At 45.5% G+C, this 18,151-nt stretch overlaps 1 pseudogene; it reads right to left on the reverse strand.

Moving 5' to 3' along the window:
* LOC147748029 (cytochrome P450 2D15-like) overlaps positions 1 to 18,151 on the reverse strand; it is a 433,488-nt pseudogene that overhangs the window by 58,217 nt on the left and 357,120 nt on the right.

Genomic DNA, 18,151 nt, shown 5'->3' on the forward strand with positions numbered 1-18,151 from the left:
GGATGTGTCAACAGTAGGGGAAAACAGTCCCAATGACCATAAACCCACCTTCAGTGCACTATCCTCCTTGACCGGTAGTCTAGACTCCTAGCTGGCCTCTCAATGGCTCTCCTCACATCTAAAATGGCTGCCCTAGCGTTGACCCATTTATAGGCTAGCCCCAGGTTTCCAGAACCAGCTGGAAGGTTCTAGAGCGTCCCTATGTTGTCCTATGGGTCTATCTCAGGGGTGACAGTTATGGCAGTTGAAAACCACCATTTTGTAGGTCTGGGTGAATCTTAGTCAGAAAAGGGCTCCCGGGCTTGAGGTAAAAACTATGAGGGCAAAAAGAGCATCCATCCCCCAGTCCAACACCACAAAAGTATCCAGTGGACATAAAAATTAAGAGGTATGAGGGGCAAAAAGGGGACAAAATAAATAATAAATTGGAGGGACTACCCAAAGGCAGACAGGTCTAACAAACTCCCTCTAAGCAGGAGCCTCGACCAAACTCCTGAGATGGCTCCAATGCATCCAGAACGCCTCAACATCCCTTGCCGCAGCCACCTCACACCGTACTTGAGAGACCTGCACTGGATCCCGGTCAACAGGAGGATAACCTTCAAGCTCCTCACCCACTCACACAAGGCACTCCACAACACCGGACCAACGTATCTCAACAGATGACTCAGCTTCTACACCCCCACCTGCCAGCTCCGCTCCGCTGACCTCATCCTCGCCACAGTCCCCGGCTTCCGAAGAGTGACCTCCGGTGGCAGATCTTTCTCCCACCTTGCCGCCAAGTCCCGGAATACCCTCCCCATCCACCTACGGCAGACCCAAGACCTACTGACCTTCAGAAAACTCCTCAAGACCTGGCTTTTCAAGCACAGCGCCTTGAGACCCTCATGGGTGAGTAGTGCGCTTTACAAATGATATGATCGATTGATTGATTGATTGTTCCAATAGTGTGATAATAGGTGAAGGTTTGCCCCCTGGAGTCCCCCTTACATAAACATTGAATAAATCAAACACTTGACCCCCCATTGGACCCGTGATAGTAAGCATCATGATGTCAGGACTTCCACTTTGTTGTTTAATGATTCTGCAACCCAGAGCAATGCTAACCCAAACAATCAACCCTCCTGAGGGGCGCCCTTATCCTGTGGTGATGGCTGGTGAGCGGAAACAACTCTAGTCAGATTTGTATAGAGGACCCAAACTCTAAGTTTCTTGGAAAACACAAATGTCAAAGCCTTCTGTCAGATCGTTCCAGTGGGGCAATGACAATTTCTTTCTAAGCCCGGCATCATTCCAAGAGATGATCTTTAGCTGGTGTAGAGAAGTCGGGTCATGAATTAAGTCTCTACTAGAGATGTAATGACAGGGAGAGACAGAGGCTGGTGGTGAGACTGGGGAATCAGATGCAATTGAGGGGTTAACCACATAAGCCCTTATAGTTTCCATTGGTTGAAGGTTTTGAGAAATAGATTCTGAGCTATTTGTGAGTGGTTCTCGTCAATACAAGAGATTTAATTGTTTTGGGGATTGTATTTAACTATAGAAGGGGTGACGAGCAATTCCTGATGTCACTGTAATTCGCTTTGCAGTCAATCGATGGTTTCTAATGAAGTCCCTCTGCTTGGGGCCCTCAGTGGACAAACCCCATGTAACCTAGCTACTGGTGTAGTAGGGAATCACCTAAACTGTATAGCTGAGGAGCCAGAGGGCATGTAAGGAGATTTTCAGCCAGGTCAGTCTTAATCAGAGTAAGCTTGATGCAGTCCAGAGGTTGAATAGGGGATGTGCCTCTCCGAGCCCTGATGATATCTTCTTGTATGACTGAGTGACAACCTATAACGTGGCAAATCCATTGTATTAATATACTAATTTAAGAGTCTTTATTTTTATAGCCACCCCCTAGATCCAGCTTGGGGATGTTGACCATAAAGACTTTTTGTGCCTGCTGGAGGGGGAGAATTGCTAAGGGGTGCCTCTGATCTTTTGCACGTGTGCGACTATCTGGTGGTGAACTGGATGGTCTAATGTAGTTTTTAGGGGTCTGGGAGGGGGCTTGATTCTGATGATTGGCTTTAATATTGTTAGCCTGTTTCGGCTTTGTGATCATTAAAACTTGCTTAGGTGTTGCTGAGGGGGTCAAAGATGGTCCGATTCCAATTGGGCCTCCCACTGGGCCTCTTTCTTTGTGAGATAGTAAGCAGTTTTGGAGGGTCTGTGGGTGTTGTTCATACAGAGGGTATGCAGATTGCTTGTACTTCTGTGGTGTGTCCTTTGGGGATAGGAGTCTGACAGTGGTAATAAGCTCTTCGATCATATTTCTCATGATTCCTATCTCTGACATTACGGAGCTAACGAGTTGAAATATGTCATGATGTGATGGATTTATCTCTTCGCTAATCTCATTTGAAGTTGTAGGCAATGATTGCAGCAACTCTGCCCCAGGGGCATCGGTCATATCTGCCAAAACTGCAAACCTATTTGTGCAAGTAATGAAGGAACCAGGTTGACTCTTACCAATAATAATAGAAAGATTGATGAGTTTTTTGGGAGAACGGTTATTGGAGGGAGAATCATTTGCAAGTACTACTTCAGGTGCTAATGATGTGTCTTTTCTGTATGATAATGCTCCTTTTGGGGAGAGCTTACGGAAGATTGTAGGAATGGTAGTTGGGCGGGGAGGGCTGTCGCTTTTGAGGGCCTATTGAATGTTAGTGTGGGTAGCTGTTGGTTCTGCTTCTAATATAACCTCACATTCCTTAATGAAGGTGTCTATTCTATCCATCACGCAGTTGTTAGCAGCGTGTTTATGGACTTTCTTTGCCTTTTTCCCCTTTCCTGTCCCCCCAGAAGGGCCATTTCCCACCTGTCCTGCTCCCTCCATCATTTTCCTTTTGCCCATCCTTTAGCCCCTAATAGGCTTATGTAGCATGATGCTTGCAATAATCCCTGAGGTATTTATAACCACAATGCCTAAGATCAAATATTTAGTTAGGAAAATATTTACACAGTCCGGAGACCCGGGACAAAGTTTATAATAGTGGTGCTCTGCTGGTGTTTTCTAGCAGCAAAACGTCCCTGTTCAGTTGCAGGTAGTTATACCTAGCAGCTCAAAAGATAGAAGAAATGGAGCTGGCCCTGCCTCTTCCTGGCAATGATGGGCAAGGACGGGCTCACCCTTGGCCCGGGCTTCGACCACACGCGTCCCGCGTTGCAGGTTATGAGGCAGTACTTTAAGCACCATGGTGGCGCCACCCCCTCGTGAGCGGCGGCAGCGCGAAAGAAGGCAGTTGCACCCTGGGACTTGTGGTCCCACCAGGGTGGAGTGCGGGATTCAAGGAATGTAGGCACAAGAGTGGTTGTGCTCCCTGGGACTGCGGTCCCACCAGGGAAAAGTCAAGAGTGCCAAAATACCACCAAAAACGGCATATCGAGGATCGAGCACCGCGGGGTGCGAGGCAGCGCTTTAAGCATGCTGGTGGCACCTTCCCCTCATGAGCGGCAGCAGGAAAGAAGGCAGTTGCACCCTGGTACTAGTGGTCCCCCAGAGTGGAGTGCGGGATTCAAGGAATGTGGGCAAAAAAGTGCTGGTGCTCCCTAGGACTGCGGTCCCACCAGGGAAAAGTCAAGAGTACCAAAGTGCCCCCAAAACTGGGGTATTGAGGGTCCTGGGCCGTGGGGTGTGAGGCAGCGCTTTAAGCGCATTGGTGGTGCCTCCCCATCGTGAGTGGTGGTAGTGGAAAAGAAGGCAGTTGCACCCTGGGACTTGTGGTCCCACAAGGGTGGAGTGCCGGATTCAAGGAATGCGGGCAAAAGAGTGGTGGTGCTCCCTGGGACTGCGGTCCCAACAGGAAAAAGTCAAGAGTGCCAAAGTGACCACAAAACCGGTGTGTCGAGTGTCCCCTGTTATTATCAAGGCTTTGGTGTAAGGACGGTATGCACATTAGGTGTAATTCATTTTAGCTTCCTTAGAACCTGGGTTGATGAATGGATTTGTGTGAAATGTTCTAGGTCACTTTGGACATGGTAATCTGCCCTTTGTGTAACCCCCCAAATAATCTGAGGTGAGAAAATGCTTTGTTCCGAGGGGTGATGGAAGCAGGGAACCTTTACTTCAAAGCCCTTTCCTAGAGAGCACTCAGCTCCTGCCATGCTTGTTCAACATTTGCAAGAGTTGAGACAAGACCTGCTGTTTGAGGTGCTAAAACACATTCTACCTAGGTCAGTTAAAACCAACCCAGATGAGGCTCTTGTTTTTTCATAGCGATACCAAAGGGGATGATGGATGGAGGGCTTGAGTAAATCAAACACTCACCCCCAGTCAACTGATCTGGGTTTAATCCATTATCATTCTTTAGCTCACTCCACCACCCCAGTTCAGACATGGCCAAATCCAATTCAGTCTGACCCAGTGCCTCATGGGAACAGTCCAGCCCTAACTGCCAAACCATGTCTTCCCTGGACCGGAAACAACCATCCAGGGACTGCTTTCTGGCTATTCAGCCGTCATCAGCCAGACTAGCTTGAATCCAGTGGCAAAGTGAGCAAGGGACCCATGTCTGGGCGTACCCTGCCAAATTAGGGTGAACAAAGCAATACCAAAGAGATGATGGACGGAGCCTTATGCAAATCAAACACTCACCCCCAGTCACTTGATCTGGGTTTAATCCATCATCATTCTTTAGCTCACTCCACCACCACAGTTCACAAATGACCATAGGCAAGTCAGTCTACCCCTGTGCCTCATGGGAACAGTCCAGCCCGAACTGCCAAGCCATGTCTTCCCTGGACCGGAAACAAGCATCCTGGGACTGGCTTCTGGCTACGCAGCTGTCATCAGCCAGGCTAGCTTGAATCCAGTGGCAAATTGAGCAAGGTACCCACTTCTGGGCATACCTTGCCAACTTATGTTGAACAAAGCGATTTCAAAGGGGATGATGGACGGAGCACTTGAGCACATCAAACACTCACCCCCAGTCTACTGATCTGGGTTTAATCCATTATCATGCTTTAGCTCACTGCACCACCCCAGATCAGACATGGGCGTATGCAAATCAGTGTGACCCAGTGCCTCATGGGAACAGTCCCACCCGAACTGCCATGTCTTCCCTGGACTGGAAACAAGCATCCTGGGACTGGTTTCTGGATATTCAGCTATCATCAGCCAGGCTAGCTTGAATCCAGGGGCAAATTGAGCAAGGGACCACCACCCTAGTTCACACCTGAACTGCCACGCCAAAGGGAATGCTGGAGAAAGCGATTTAGTTGCTTAAGCGCTCTGTCCATCATCCCCTTTGGTATCGCTTTGTTCGCCCTAAGTTGGCAGGGTATGCCCAGACGTGGGTCCCTTGCTCACTTTGCAACTGGATTCAAGCTAGCCTGGCTGATGACGACTGAATAGCCAGAAACCGGTCCCAGGATGCTTGTTTCCGGTCCAGGGTAGACATAGCTTGGCATTTCGGGCCGGACTGTTCCGATGAGGCACAGGGTCAGACTGATTAGCATATGGCCATGTCTGAACTGCGTGGTGGAGTGAGCTAAAGAATGATGATGGATTAAACCCAGATCAGTTGACTAGGGGTGAGTGTTTAATTTGCTCAAGTGCTCCGTCCATCATCCCCTTTGGTATTGCTTTGTTCGCCCTAAGTTGGCAGGGTATGCCTAGACGCGGGCCCCTTGCTCACTTTGCCACTGGATTCAAGCTAGCCTGGCTGATGACGGCTAAATATCCAGAAACCCGTCCGAGGATGCTTGTTTCCATTCCAGGGAAGTCATGGCTTTGCAGTTCGGGCTGGACTGTTCCCATGAGGCACAGGGTCAGACTGATTTGCATATGGACATTTCTGAATTGGGGTGGTGGAGTGAGCTAAAGAATAATGATAGATTAAACCCAGATCAGTTGACTGGGGGTGAGTGTTTGATTTGCTCAAGCGCTCCGTCCATCATCCCCTTTAGTATAAATTTATTTGCCCTAAGTTGGCAGGGTATGCCCAGGCGTGGGTCCCTTGCTCACTTTGCCACTGGATTCAACCTAGAATGGCTGATGATGACTGAGTAGCCAGAAACCGGTCCCAGGATGCTTGTTTCCGGTCCAGGGAAGACTGGCTTGGCAGTTCGGGCTGGACAGTTCCCATGAGGCACATGTCAGACTGATTTGCATATGGCCATGTCTGTACTGGGGTGGTGAAGTGAGCTAAAGAATGATAATGGATTAAATCCAGATCAGTTGACTGGGGTGAGTGTTTGATTTGCTCAAGTGCTCCGTCCATCATCCCCTTTGGTATTGTCTTGTTTTCTCATGGCCCTGGCATAAGCTGATTTTACATTGGCCAAACAGTAAGTACTTAGAGCCTCTCCAGAACTTGAACACTTCAAAAAAGCTGATTGGTCAATTCTGACCATAAGTACTGGTCCTCTTGACTCAGTAAGTCACTGGAAGCTTTTCTTCAGTCCAATGCAGAGCAGCACACTATTGTGAACGAGGGACTTGTGTTTCTGCAGCAGCACTTTGTGGGTGAATCACCATTTCTGAACAATGTGCACTGAGGGTAACCTGTGTGCCTATTGAGTTCTTCCCGTGGTGCTTGGTAGTAGGGATGGGCGATATATTCCACTCTGCCAGTGGATCTTGTAGAATGTTGGCACCTCACATTACGGAGAGGTTTTCATCGAATGCTGCTCAAAAAGCAGTAAGTTGGGGAATGAGATTTGGCATCCCATAGTGCGATTTTCGGTTCACGGTTGGAAAGCTGTAGCTGAAGTAGAAAATCTACTCTAGTGGCAGCAAGATCAACCTGAAAAGCTGCGAGCTCTGGAGGGCCGTGTGGTGTTGTTTCAGTGCAGAACAAGCTTCCGGAGTGAAATCATAGTACAAGCAGCACCATGTGGCTATTTTACCCCTAATTCTGTGTAATCTCACAAAGTTTTTTTTTAATTCTGTGTATTTCCGCGGAGTAAAATGCCATGAGCACAACCCAGACCTTCTTGGAAGAACCCTTTACTTACATCATTCACTACGTTATCAGACAGGCAGCTGGGTTGAAAACACTTATCCATGAACAGTTTACCACATCAAAATCTATAATATGGTTGTGTAGATACAACCGTTTGAACCACCATTCCATACTTCAAGAACTGACCTGGCACCAGCTTTGATGAGGCCAATCCCAAGGTCAGCGGCCATCATGACCCCTTAAAAATCTAAACGTGACCGACATATTTTAATATAGAGCACTGAGAATTAATTGGTGCCCTAGTAGTGTTTACAGTGATGGGGAACATGGCTCAGCTGTAGCATCCTCCCCCCAGGCTAGCTTTAAGTCTTGTGGACCCTGAAGTATTGTCCCCAGGCACTGGAGTTGGTGGTTCCCCTTTTCAACCCCTTTGTTAGTGTTTGCCAGACTTAGGGAGGGCTCTTTCGGCAATTATTGGGAGGAGACTAGGCATTACATTGGACTGGCAAGGTATGCAGCAGTTGCACTGACACCAAGTTAAACAATCATAACTTTAACAAAAACATAAATCTCAGACTGGTGTTAGGCTGGAGACCGCACTGAACTGAATCAAAGGATTATGCATGGTGCTCGTTCTTGAGGACAGATTGTCTGACCTGTCTCTGTTGTCATTGGGCAACCTGCCATTTGCCTGGTTCCATGTTGGCAAAGTGAGTATTTGTTTTATTCCTGCAAAATAAGGACCTGATCAAGAATACTCCCTTAGACTTAGTATTGGCCACAGAGCTCAATATTAAAAGAAACATTAGCACTTAAGGGTCTATTTACCGAGATTTAACACATTGTTTGCATCACAAAAGTGATGCAAAATGATGCTAAATCTTCTTTTGCTAATCTACTTTCCACGCTGAACATGTTTAGCAGTGTAAAACACTTGAAAGTAGAGCAAAGCAGCTCCGAGCTCTGCTTTGCATTACTTAGTGCCAAGGGGCATGCCATGGGTGGTGCATGGGCATCCCCATGCAACCACTAAAGGTTTCTGACGCTGAACCCTATTTACTTAATAAATAGCACCCATTTAAAATAGGCGATATAAAGGAGAAATGCTTTCATTTGTCCTTTCTTTTCCGATTTTGGATGTGTGCTGCCCTGACAGCACATCTACAGTCTAAGCAGGGCATTTGTTACTGGGACAGTTACCTTCCAGTACAAAACTTAGGCTAGACTCACAGAGACAAGTGCAAAGGTGTGTCTGTGGCGCACTGCAGCATATTTCTGCGCTGGCGCTAGGGAGAGAGGTGGAGAGTGCAATATTTATGTGAATATGGCGCTCTCCTGCTCTCTCATTCTCACGCTTTGCAGAATTTGTGCTGCGTGAAAAACTATTAAAACTGCCCCACAGTGTGTTAGCACTATATTAACATTTGGGGTCAAAGTGCTGAAAGTGAAGTTGCTAGAGAGTTTAATATTTATTTTCTTATTCTTATTTCATATGTTCTAATTTGTTTATTTTTCTTCAAGTACTTTTTTTGTAAAGTAATGCACTCACTGATCATTAAGAGGCGTATTTACAAGCCCCATGCGCTGCTGGTATGTCACTTTTAACATGGTAAACAGTGATATACTGGTGGCGCAAGGGGCTTGTATAAAAGCCCCTCAATTATTAAAGGGGATTGCAATACTATATTGTTTTCTGAAGGTCTTTTTTACAAGCCCCTTGCGCACCCATTGCGTCAATTTTAATATGGGAAAAAGTAACGTACCAGTGGTGCAAGCGGCTTGAAAATAAGCCTCTGAGTGTCCAAACTTTCATTGCATCCTAGATTAAGCCTTGGGATTTTCTCTGCTTTGTTCCCATTGAGTCATGTGATAAAGGGGAGTATATGGGGGCATATTATCAAGGGGGTTTATCTCCGCTTTTTTTGCTTTAAAAGCCAAGAAAGCGGAGATAAAATTATCTCCCTATTACCTAGATGTCGCTAACACCAGTTAGCGACAGCTAGTAGGAGATAGCGACCATCTTGGGCCCCACTTTGCATGTCAGTGATATTTATCACTATTGACATGCAAAGTGGGCGTGCCAAGATGATAGCGACTGAAAACAGTCGCTAACATCGCTATCTCCTATTACCAACTTTTGGAGATATTCGCGCTAAGCGCGAATATCTCCAAAAGCTAACACCTGCCCTGAGCAGTTCTTAGCCATGTTATCCAATGGGAGGTGGATAACATGGCTGTAAATGTATGTAAATGTATTGGCATTTATATAGCGCACTACTTACCCGTAGGGTCCCAAGGCGCTTCGACTGCTGCGAAACCCTTCCTGGCTTCCCTGAGAGATGGTCCCTTAATGGGTATCTCCAGGGTGAGACCAGGCATCCCCGGCGGTCTGGTGGGGCCGTTAGTGAAGATGAGGCAAGCTAATGCCCAGAGTTGCCGAGTGTGATCACTGATCAGAGTGGGCACCGAGGCGAGAGAATTATCGAGTCCGCTGACCCTGGTCCAGAAACCTGCCGCGCCGGGAATCGAACCCTGGTCCCGGGCCGTCCTCTGCTCTCGGGTCTGCCGCCTCTAACCAGTGAGCCACACTACTTCGCTAAGAGCATTAGCTCGGTAATGCATGAATATCGCTGACTTTTCAGCGATATTCATGCATTGCGGCGATTTTTATCGCATTTGCGATAAACCTTGGTAACACCAAGGTTTATTTGCGGTAACAATCGCCGCAGCTCTGCGGTCAATTTTTGTCTCTAACCAAGCAATAGCGATAATTATCGCTATTGCTTGGTAATATGCCCCATGGTTATTTAAAGCTGGGTCCAATAATATAGCGGCCCAGGACACACGTGGTGAATGACACAAACTCACAATCAGAGTCTAATATTTGCTGGTTTCTCTAAGACCTGACATGAGCAAAATTCAGGTATTTTCCTTTAAAGAAACTATATGAAATGGACAAAATATTACATGAAATTATGGTATTATGCAAAATACTGACTTCGGCATTTTGTGGTATTGTTTAGCGGGAAATGAGTTCTCACATCCATTTTTGTTGCAAGGACGTGGTTCACAATTTAAATAAAAACACAAAATTGTATGCAACATGAACAGCCTCTCGTGTTCATTTCGTTCCCATTGCTAGGTTCATTCCCAATGCTAGTGCCGGGATATTTACTCGAATTAAGTCTCAGTTTCCCTTTATGGCATAATACCATAATCTCTGGCATTTCGTGTAACAATTGTAACATTAAATGCTGGAAATTCTGTAATATTATGACAGAGTAAACATTTGAATTACATCTCGCAGAAAGGAGAAATATCGGAACAGTTCCGGTTTACAATTGCTATTTGACTAACATACCGCTGCCAGTCTAGTACAGTCCCAGAGTATTGTAGCTATAATATTGTTTGACAGAAATATCATGCCCCAGATATCAGGTACAAAAAAATGTCACCCCGTTGGAGTTAATAATAGAAGGTCTTAACCCAAAGGACAACAATTTTAAAAACTATATTTAGCACCCGATTTTTCTGTCAGACATTGAACAATATAGTGACATAAATCCACCTCTGCCACATACAAATCTTACTTGGGGCTATACAGGGATTCATTTGACCATAGAGTTTCAGTCATGTACTTTGTTCTTTATTTTTAATATGAGCCACTGAGGTAATTTAGAGGGTTTCTCATTGCACTGACTTTCTTTGGCACGCAATAAGACACTCAACGAAAGCAAGATTGTACAAAATATTGATCTCAAAGGACATTGGGAGGCATATTTATCAAGGTTTTAGGGCGACACAAAACCTAACTGAAATTTATCAAGCCACGCAAGACCAGCTTTCGGGCGTCATGCATCGCTCAATAAATCTGAAGTAATGCAAGGCAGCACAAATTGCTGCCTTGTGTTATTTTGTCCGAGGAAGGCATTCTATGGAAGGAGTGTGAGTGTTCCCATGCATCCACTCATGGATTTCGGCACATTCACAGAATGACCATTAATGGTAGACCTGGGAATGCATCAGAATGCTACGCCTCCCCCAGGGAGGCGTAACAAGGAGAATTATCTTTATTTCTTTGTTTTTTATCCTCTTTCTACATCACATTGAAAGAGCAAAATGCCTCTGAGGATTCCTTTTGTGCAGGAAGGTGTCCCTTTCTACACAAAAAAGCAATCCTTCCTTCTAAGCAGGCCCTCTTGCACCATGACGCAAAAGTGCCAGCGTTGGTACTAGGCACCACTAGGAAAGGCCTGGAATGTGCCATATAATGTTAAATATGGCACCACTAGGAAAGGCCTGGAATGCGCCATATAATGTTAAATATGGCACATTCCAGCCCTTTCCCTTTCATGCAGTGCAGCATGGTGGCTTGCTGCCTTGCGCTAGTTGAAATAATGACAACTATGCCACTTCATCTTTCTTCAGTTGAAAGACACTGTATGTGTCAATGTCACCTATCTATGGCGAACTATACTCACACATAACATTATCAATACAGCCTGCATCTGCAAACAAATGTACGTTACAGTCACACTGCCCACATTATACATGTTTCTCCTCTATACCCAAAGTGCTTATCCAAAAACACTTAGCAAAAATGTATTTACCTGCAGAGAAAGGTAAGAAGGCTTCTCTTTGGATGAATTGACCATCAGCATCCAAGAAGTGTTCAGGATAAAACTGGTGTGGCCTTGTCCAAATGGACTCATCCTTCAGGACGGATGACAGGTTGAACATGAGTGTGGTTCCCTAGAAGTAATAGCTGACATGTTAAACACAGAAGGTGCTTCATTTTTTCACAGTTTGATCATTGTTAAATGTGTTAGGAGAGTGGACCACACATAAATAAAATTATTGGTTTGCAGGCTGTACAAAGCTCTTCTGTTAGACCTGAACTCTTCAGGTAGCATTTCCCTAAACTTTTTTTTTTTCGTGTCCTGGAGTTTGCTGATTCTCTTGTAGTGGCCTTCGGACTCTGAGCACTTTCCCGCTGTAAATGCAGTGGGAAAGAGCACGAGCCCTTCCTATAAAGGTTAGAAAGTGGTGTTTACCTGATGTTTTCTACACAAGTGTCCAGCCTGCCATTGCGGGCTGGTGTGTGCACTTGTACTGATGGTGTTTCTAAACATGTGTCCAACCTGCCATTGCATTTCTATGCATGTGCAATTGCACGTCTACTCAGGCTGGCCTGTCTGACTCACTATCCATTCCAAGAGGACCTTTCACTTCCACCAGAGCACTTCACGAGTATGTCTTAAGGGGTGAAGCGAGTGTTAGGTGAAAGGCAGGGCAGGTATACACGTGGGTTCCCTGCCCCAGTAGTGAAGAATACCCAAGTGTATTTTCACTATCTATGAGATTCAGTCTCCCCATAGGCTAACATGGGGAATGGTGTTAAATAACTTCAGGACCCCTCTCCGACTCTCCATATCCAGCACAAGTGACCCCCGCTACAACACAGAACACCTCCACTTCCTGATCCAGACCAGCCCTAGAACCATGCTACGAAGCACCCTCATCTACAGACCGCCGGGACCTCGCACCCAGTCCGCAACTACAATTGTTGAGCTCGACGCACCCCACGCCATGAACTCCACAGACTACATCCTACTCGGGGACCTGAACTTCCACCTCGACAACTGCGACAACCCTGACTCCACCACTCTCCTTGACAACCTCGCCATCTTGGACTGAAGCAGCTGGTCAACGCACCCACTCACAAAGCTGGACACCCTCCCAACCCAATCATCACAGGAGGGGCAAACATCAGTTTCAGCAACACCACCCTGTCCCTCTGGACGGACCACACTGCATCCATTTCATTTTCAACACCACCACCGCACCTTTGGTTCTATAAGATATGTCCTTACAGATGGGGCAGCTGAACTACTACCATCTTAGCAGTGCACCCAGATGAACTGGATACCATTACCACTATCTGAGAATATGATGACTGAGGTAATAGAGGTATGGAAGGAGTCCACACAATTTCATGATGAAGACATACCTGCCTCTTCACAGTTGAAGTATTTAGTGAGACACACAATCTAGAAATTATCCACCATATTCAAAGAGGGCCCTTTAGTTCATGTTTTACGACTGATCTGAGGGATCATTTCTTGACGTTGTCTAAAACATTTATAAATCTAGTACATGAACCAATTGCAGCAAAAGAGATAAGTGAGCAGTAGGCAATTTTTATTCAAGTTTGGCTTTGAAGGCCTAAATTATCTATTGGCTTTGAGTAAAGGATTTTCAGGCACGGCACACAAATTGATTTTACAGTGGCATTAATAATTTCTTTGTCTATACTGCTAATGAGCAATAAAGACCATCAATGACTACCTATTTCTTTCAATTTACCATTAAAATGGATGACTGTTCTTGAGAGAAGCTGTCTGGGGAGAGATGGACTCTCTTAAGAGGAGATTGGTTGTTTGAAATAATTATCACTAGAATTACCTTTGGTATGAAGAATCCATTAACCTCTGTGTCCTTTGATGTCATGTGAGGTACAGAAAGGGGAAGCATATCACTATATCGCAGAATTTCATTGACCACAGCATGGGTGTAAGACATGTTGGCCTGGTCGTCCATCGTAGGTTTCCTTTCTCTTCCAATGACCTGATCGATTTCTTCCTGGACTCTTCCTAGACACAGAGAGAGCATTTAGCGAAATAGGTGTCAACTGTAGTTGTTATGTATAAGTAGGGACATCATAAAGGATTTCGGGAGCCCTGGGCCAAAATAATTTTGCGGGGCCTCTGTTCAGGACAGCATGGAATGTATGAGATCTAATTTCAACTCTTTCATGCCCTTTTTGGCCAGGTCACTGACAGTACAGGCACACTCATCAACATTTTAAAAGTGTTTACATCTAATATTCAGTAATAGTGACGTGTTTTCAATATTGTAACATAGAAGCAGCTCACTAATATTACTGCGAATAATCTCTTTGACAAAGTCCCATTTCTAATATATGAGGTCCTGTTTCGATCTAAAAGAAAGTTTTTATACAGATGTTGCATGAAACATTAACACAACATTTCTCTGCCTTTATACTCTCTGTTACATTTGGGGGTCTCTAGTTGGCACAGGTTGGTACCTGTGACAAATAGGGATCCTTGCGTCTAGTCAGGGTAAGGGGGTACGCTTCTAAAATAACCCCTGCTCCCCACCTTGGTAGCTTGGCACGAGCAGACAGGCTTATCTCAGCGGCAGTGTGTAAAGCATTTGTGAACACATACAGTAATCAAGTGACAACACTACAGATGGACACCACACAAGTTGTATTAAAAATAAGTATCTTGTATATAGATTTAACACACGACCACAAACGACAAAAAAATCCACAAAACTATACTTAAGAATTAGCTTAGTTCTCTTTAGATCTTAAAATGCGACACTTTGAGTCAATGTACCTTAAGATGCGTAACGCAATACAACAAAAGTGTTGCAGGAAAGGTGATGCGTCGCTTCCTTACACGCAAGAACGGTGATGCGTCGGTTCTCTACTACTGCGTAAGGGCCGGTGATACATCGGTTCTTCTCTGCGAGGGGAGGTGATGCGTCGGTTTCTTACTGGGCTTCTGTGGCGATGCGGCATGCAACGCCGTGATGCGATGAGGATTTGGTGCAAAGAAATAAAGATGTTGTCTTCTTCTTGGTGTGATACATTGCGGACCGCGACAGGCCCTGCGACACGCTTCCCGGTGATTGGGCTGCATCTGCTGCAACGTTGATCCTCTTCTCCGGCGATGCAAGGTGCTTTGGGGGCCCTGCAATGACTCAGCAGTTCCTGGGGGCTGCAACAGGCCCTGCGACATGCTTCCCGGTGATTGGGCTGCATCTGCTGCAACGTTGATCCTCTTCTCCGGCGATGCGAGGCGCTCTCATGTTGTGAAGCCACAGCGGCAGTTCGACGTCACGCTTCTTGCTCGTGAGTCGTGCTTCTTCTCCTTGCGATACGCAGGTCCTCGGAAAGTCCAACACAACTGCAGGCACTTCCAAAGAACTCTTGGGGAGCTGGTGGGTGAAGTATGTTGTCCCTGAGACTTCAGCAGGAGACAAGCTTTTTTTTCAAACCTGTGGAGATCCTTACAAGTTGATGAAAGTACACACAAAGTTCCTCTCTCCTTTCTTTGGCAGTCAGGCAAACACTGCAGGCCAATCCCCAAAGCAGCACTTCAGTTTAGTGATAGTCTATCCTCAGTCTCTCTGGTTCTCAGCAAAGGTTTCTTCTTGTTGTCCAAAAGTGACCTAAAGTTCTGGTGTCTGGGTCCCCCTTTTTATACACAGTTTCTCTTTGTTCTCTAAAGGCGAGAGGCCTTTGCCTAGTCCAAACCAGTTCAGGTCAGTCATGGAGCACTCTGTTTACATGACTCCTTCTTTCCTTTCACAGTGTGGGCAGGGACATCAGACGCACCACAGGAGGTGTAGCCAGCGCTGTGGGGAGGAGGCACATCCCTATTCAGGTCCCAGGTGCAACTCCTCACTCCCATCTGCATGCAGATCTCTCTATTCAGCCCTGTGCTGACTCACCCTGTCTCATGGAATCCCCCAGCTCCTGTCACTCAAACTCCAGACAAGGAATACACAGCCTAGCAGAGGCAGGCTTGGATGGTTAGACAAGAAAAATCCTACTTTCTAAAAGTGGTGTTTTCAAACACAGAATGTTAAAACCAACTTCATTAAAATATGCATTTTATCATTCTGAGTTCAGGTATACTAAACTCGAATTTCTACTTAGTTCCCTGAGTCAGTTAGGATTATAAAATGTAATAATCAAACTGCCCAATCTGGCCTATGGGAAATAGGTACCCTTGCAATAGTGAAAATGGCTGTAATTCACCAACAGGACATGCCACACACATCAGGGCATGTCCTACCTTTTACCTACAATGCACCCTGCCCTTGGGCCTACCATAGGGGTGACTAATATTCAGAAAAGGGAAGGTTTAGGGATTGTCAAGTGGGTGTACATGCCCAGTCAACATGGCAGTACCAGACTGCACACAGGCTCTGCAGTGGAGGACCTGAGGCACTTTTACAGGCTTCTTCTGTGGGTGGCACCACCAGTGCTGCAAGCCCACCAGCAGCATTTGGTTTACAAGCCCTGAGAACACTCAGTGCACCGTACTAGGGTCTGACAAGTAAACCAAATCAGCCAATCATGGAGTCACTAATCCATATAGAAATTTACCATAGGGAGAGCATATGCACTTTAGCACTGATCAGCAGTGGTAAAGTGCCCAGAGTCATAAAACCAACAAAAAACAGGTCAGATAAAATACAAGAGGAAGGCAAAAAGCTCAGGGATGACGCTGAGAAAATGGCCAAGTCCAACACTCTCACATAATCCTACTTTCTAAAACTGATGTTTTCAAACACAGAATGTTAAAACCAACTTCAGTAAAATATGCATTTTATCATTCTGAGTTCAGGCATACTAAACCCAAATTTCTACTTAGTTCCCTGAGTCAGTTAGGATTATAAAATGTAATAATCAAACTGCCCAATCTGGCCTATGGGAAATAGGTACCCTTGCAATATTGAAAAATGGTTATAATTCACTATCAGGACATGCCACACACATCAGGGCATGTCCTACCTTTTACCTACAATGCACCCTGCCCTCGGACCTACCATAGGGGTGACTAATATTCAGAAAAGGGAAGGTTTAGGGACTGGCAAGTGGGTGTACATGCCCAGTCAACATGGCAGTACCAGACTGCACACAGGCTCTGCATTGGTGGACCTGAGACACTTTTACAGGCTTCTTCTGTGGGTGGCACCACCAGTGCTGCAAGCCCACCAGCAGCATTTGGTTTACAAGCCCTGGGAACACTCAGTGCACCGTACTAGGGTCTGACAAGTAAACCAAATCAGCCAATCATGGAGTTCCTAATCCATATAGAAATTTACCATAGGGAGAGCATATGCACTTTAGCACTGATCAGCAGTGGTAAAGTACCCAGAGTAATAAAACCAACAAAAAAACAGGTCAGATAAAATACAAGAGGAAGGCAAAAAGTTCAGGGATGACCCTGGGAAAATGGCCAAGTCCAACACTCACATATAACCTGCATTGAAAATAAATGAAAGGAAAAAAGTTTTTAAAACAAACTGGATTTTAGCGTGAAACTTTTTCCTGATATAAACAAATAGGTCTCTGCAGTAGCAAACCTTGGATACAATAAGGGCTCTGGTTTCCATTTTTTGTAGGTTATTGGGAATGAAAGGAAAAACCTTTCTGAAAAGTTTTAATGTGAAGAATGGAGTGGAAGCTATGGTATTAATGTGGCCCTCAAAAGAAAGTTTTGTATCTAAGGTTAGTCCCAGATTCTTCACAATGCTTGCTGGTGTAGGGAGAGAGCCCAGTTCCTGCGGCCAAAAAGTTGATGACCAAAAAGTCACATTATTATTCCCGAAAAGAAGGATCTCCGTTTTATAGGAGTTGAGCTTCTAGCAATTTGAGGCCATCCAATGCCTAACTTGGAGCTGACACTTATGAAAATGCATGGCAAAGGGATGGATGCCCACTGATACTATGATTTGGGTGTTGTCAGTATAAGATACAGCCAAGAACCCCAAGGAATTAATCAATTTTTCCAATGGGGCGACGTAAATGTTAAAAAGATTTGGGCTCAATGATGAGCACTGGGGGACGCCGCAAGGGTGTGTGAATATGTAAATAAAAAAGAGTTGTAAAAAAGTGGGATTTACTATTAGTCCCTATGGTAAGTGAGATGACGTAATCCTCTAGGGTAGACTAGAATCCTGGAATAATTAAGTGCCACGTATGTATCCCATCAGAGGTAAATGAATTCCTGGGGGTGCTTAAGTCCAGGTCCTATGCAAATGGAAAAAAGAAAGCATCAAACGATGTCCGGGGGAAGGTATAGAAATATAATATCATATAAACTCTGTAGTGGAAACTACTTATCCGGAGGTTTCAAGGGAGAGTGAAGATTGGTGAAAATTCGGCCAGTGCAACTAATTGTTCACAATTAGCCAGAAACGATTTGAGAAGTGTGAAAGCGCATGACCTTTGATGCCTATTGTGTCAAGACGATCTAAAAGTGTATTGTGGTTGGCAGTATCGAACGCTGCTGAGAGTTCCACCAGTACCAATGCCACATTAGATCTACCCACTTGCTTAAATAAACCTCAGTGGGGTCTCCTGGGGAGCAGCCAAG

The sequence above is a fragment of the Lissotriton vulgaris genome, chromosome 1_1 (assembly GCF_964263255.1).
Source record: "Lissotriton vulgaris chromosome 1_1, aLisVul1.2, whole genome shotgun sequence".
Classification (NCBI taxonomy): domain Eukaryota; kingdom Metazoa; phylum Chordata; class Amphibia; order Caudata; family Salamandridae; genus Lissotriton; species Lissotriton vulgaris.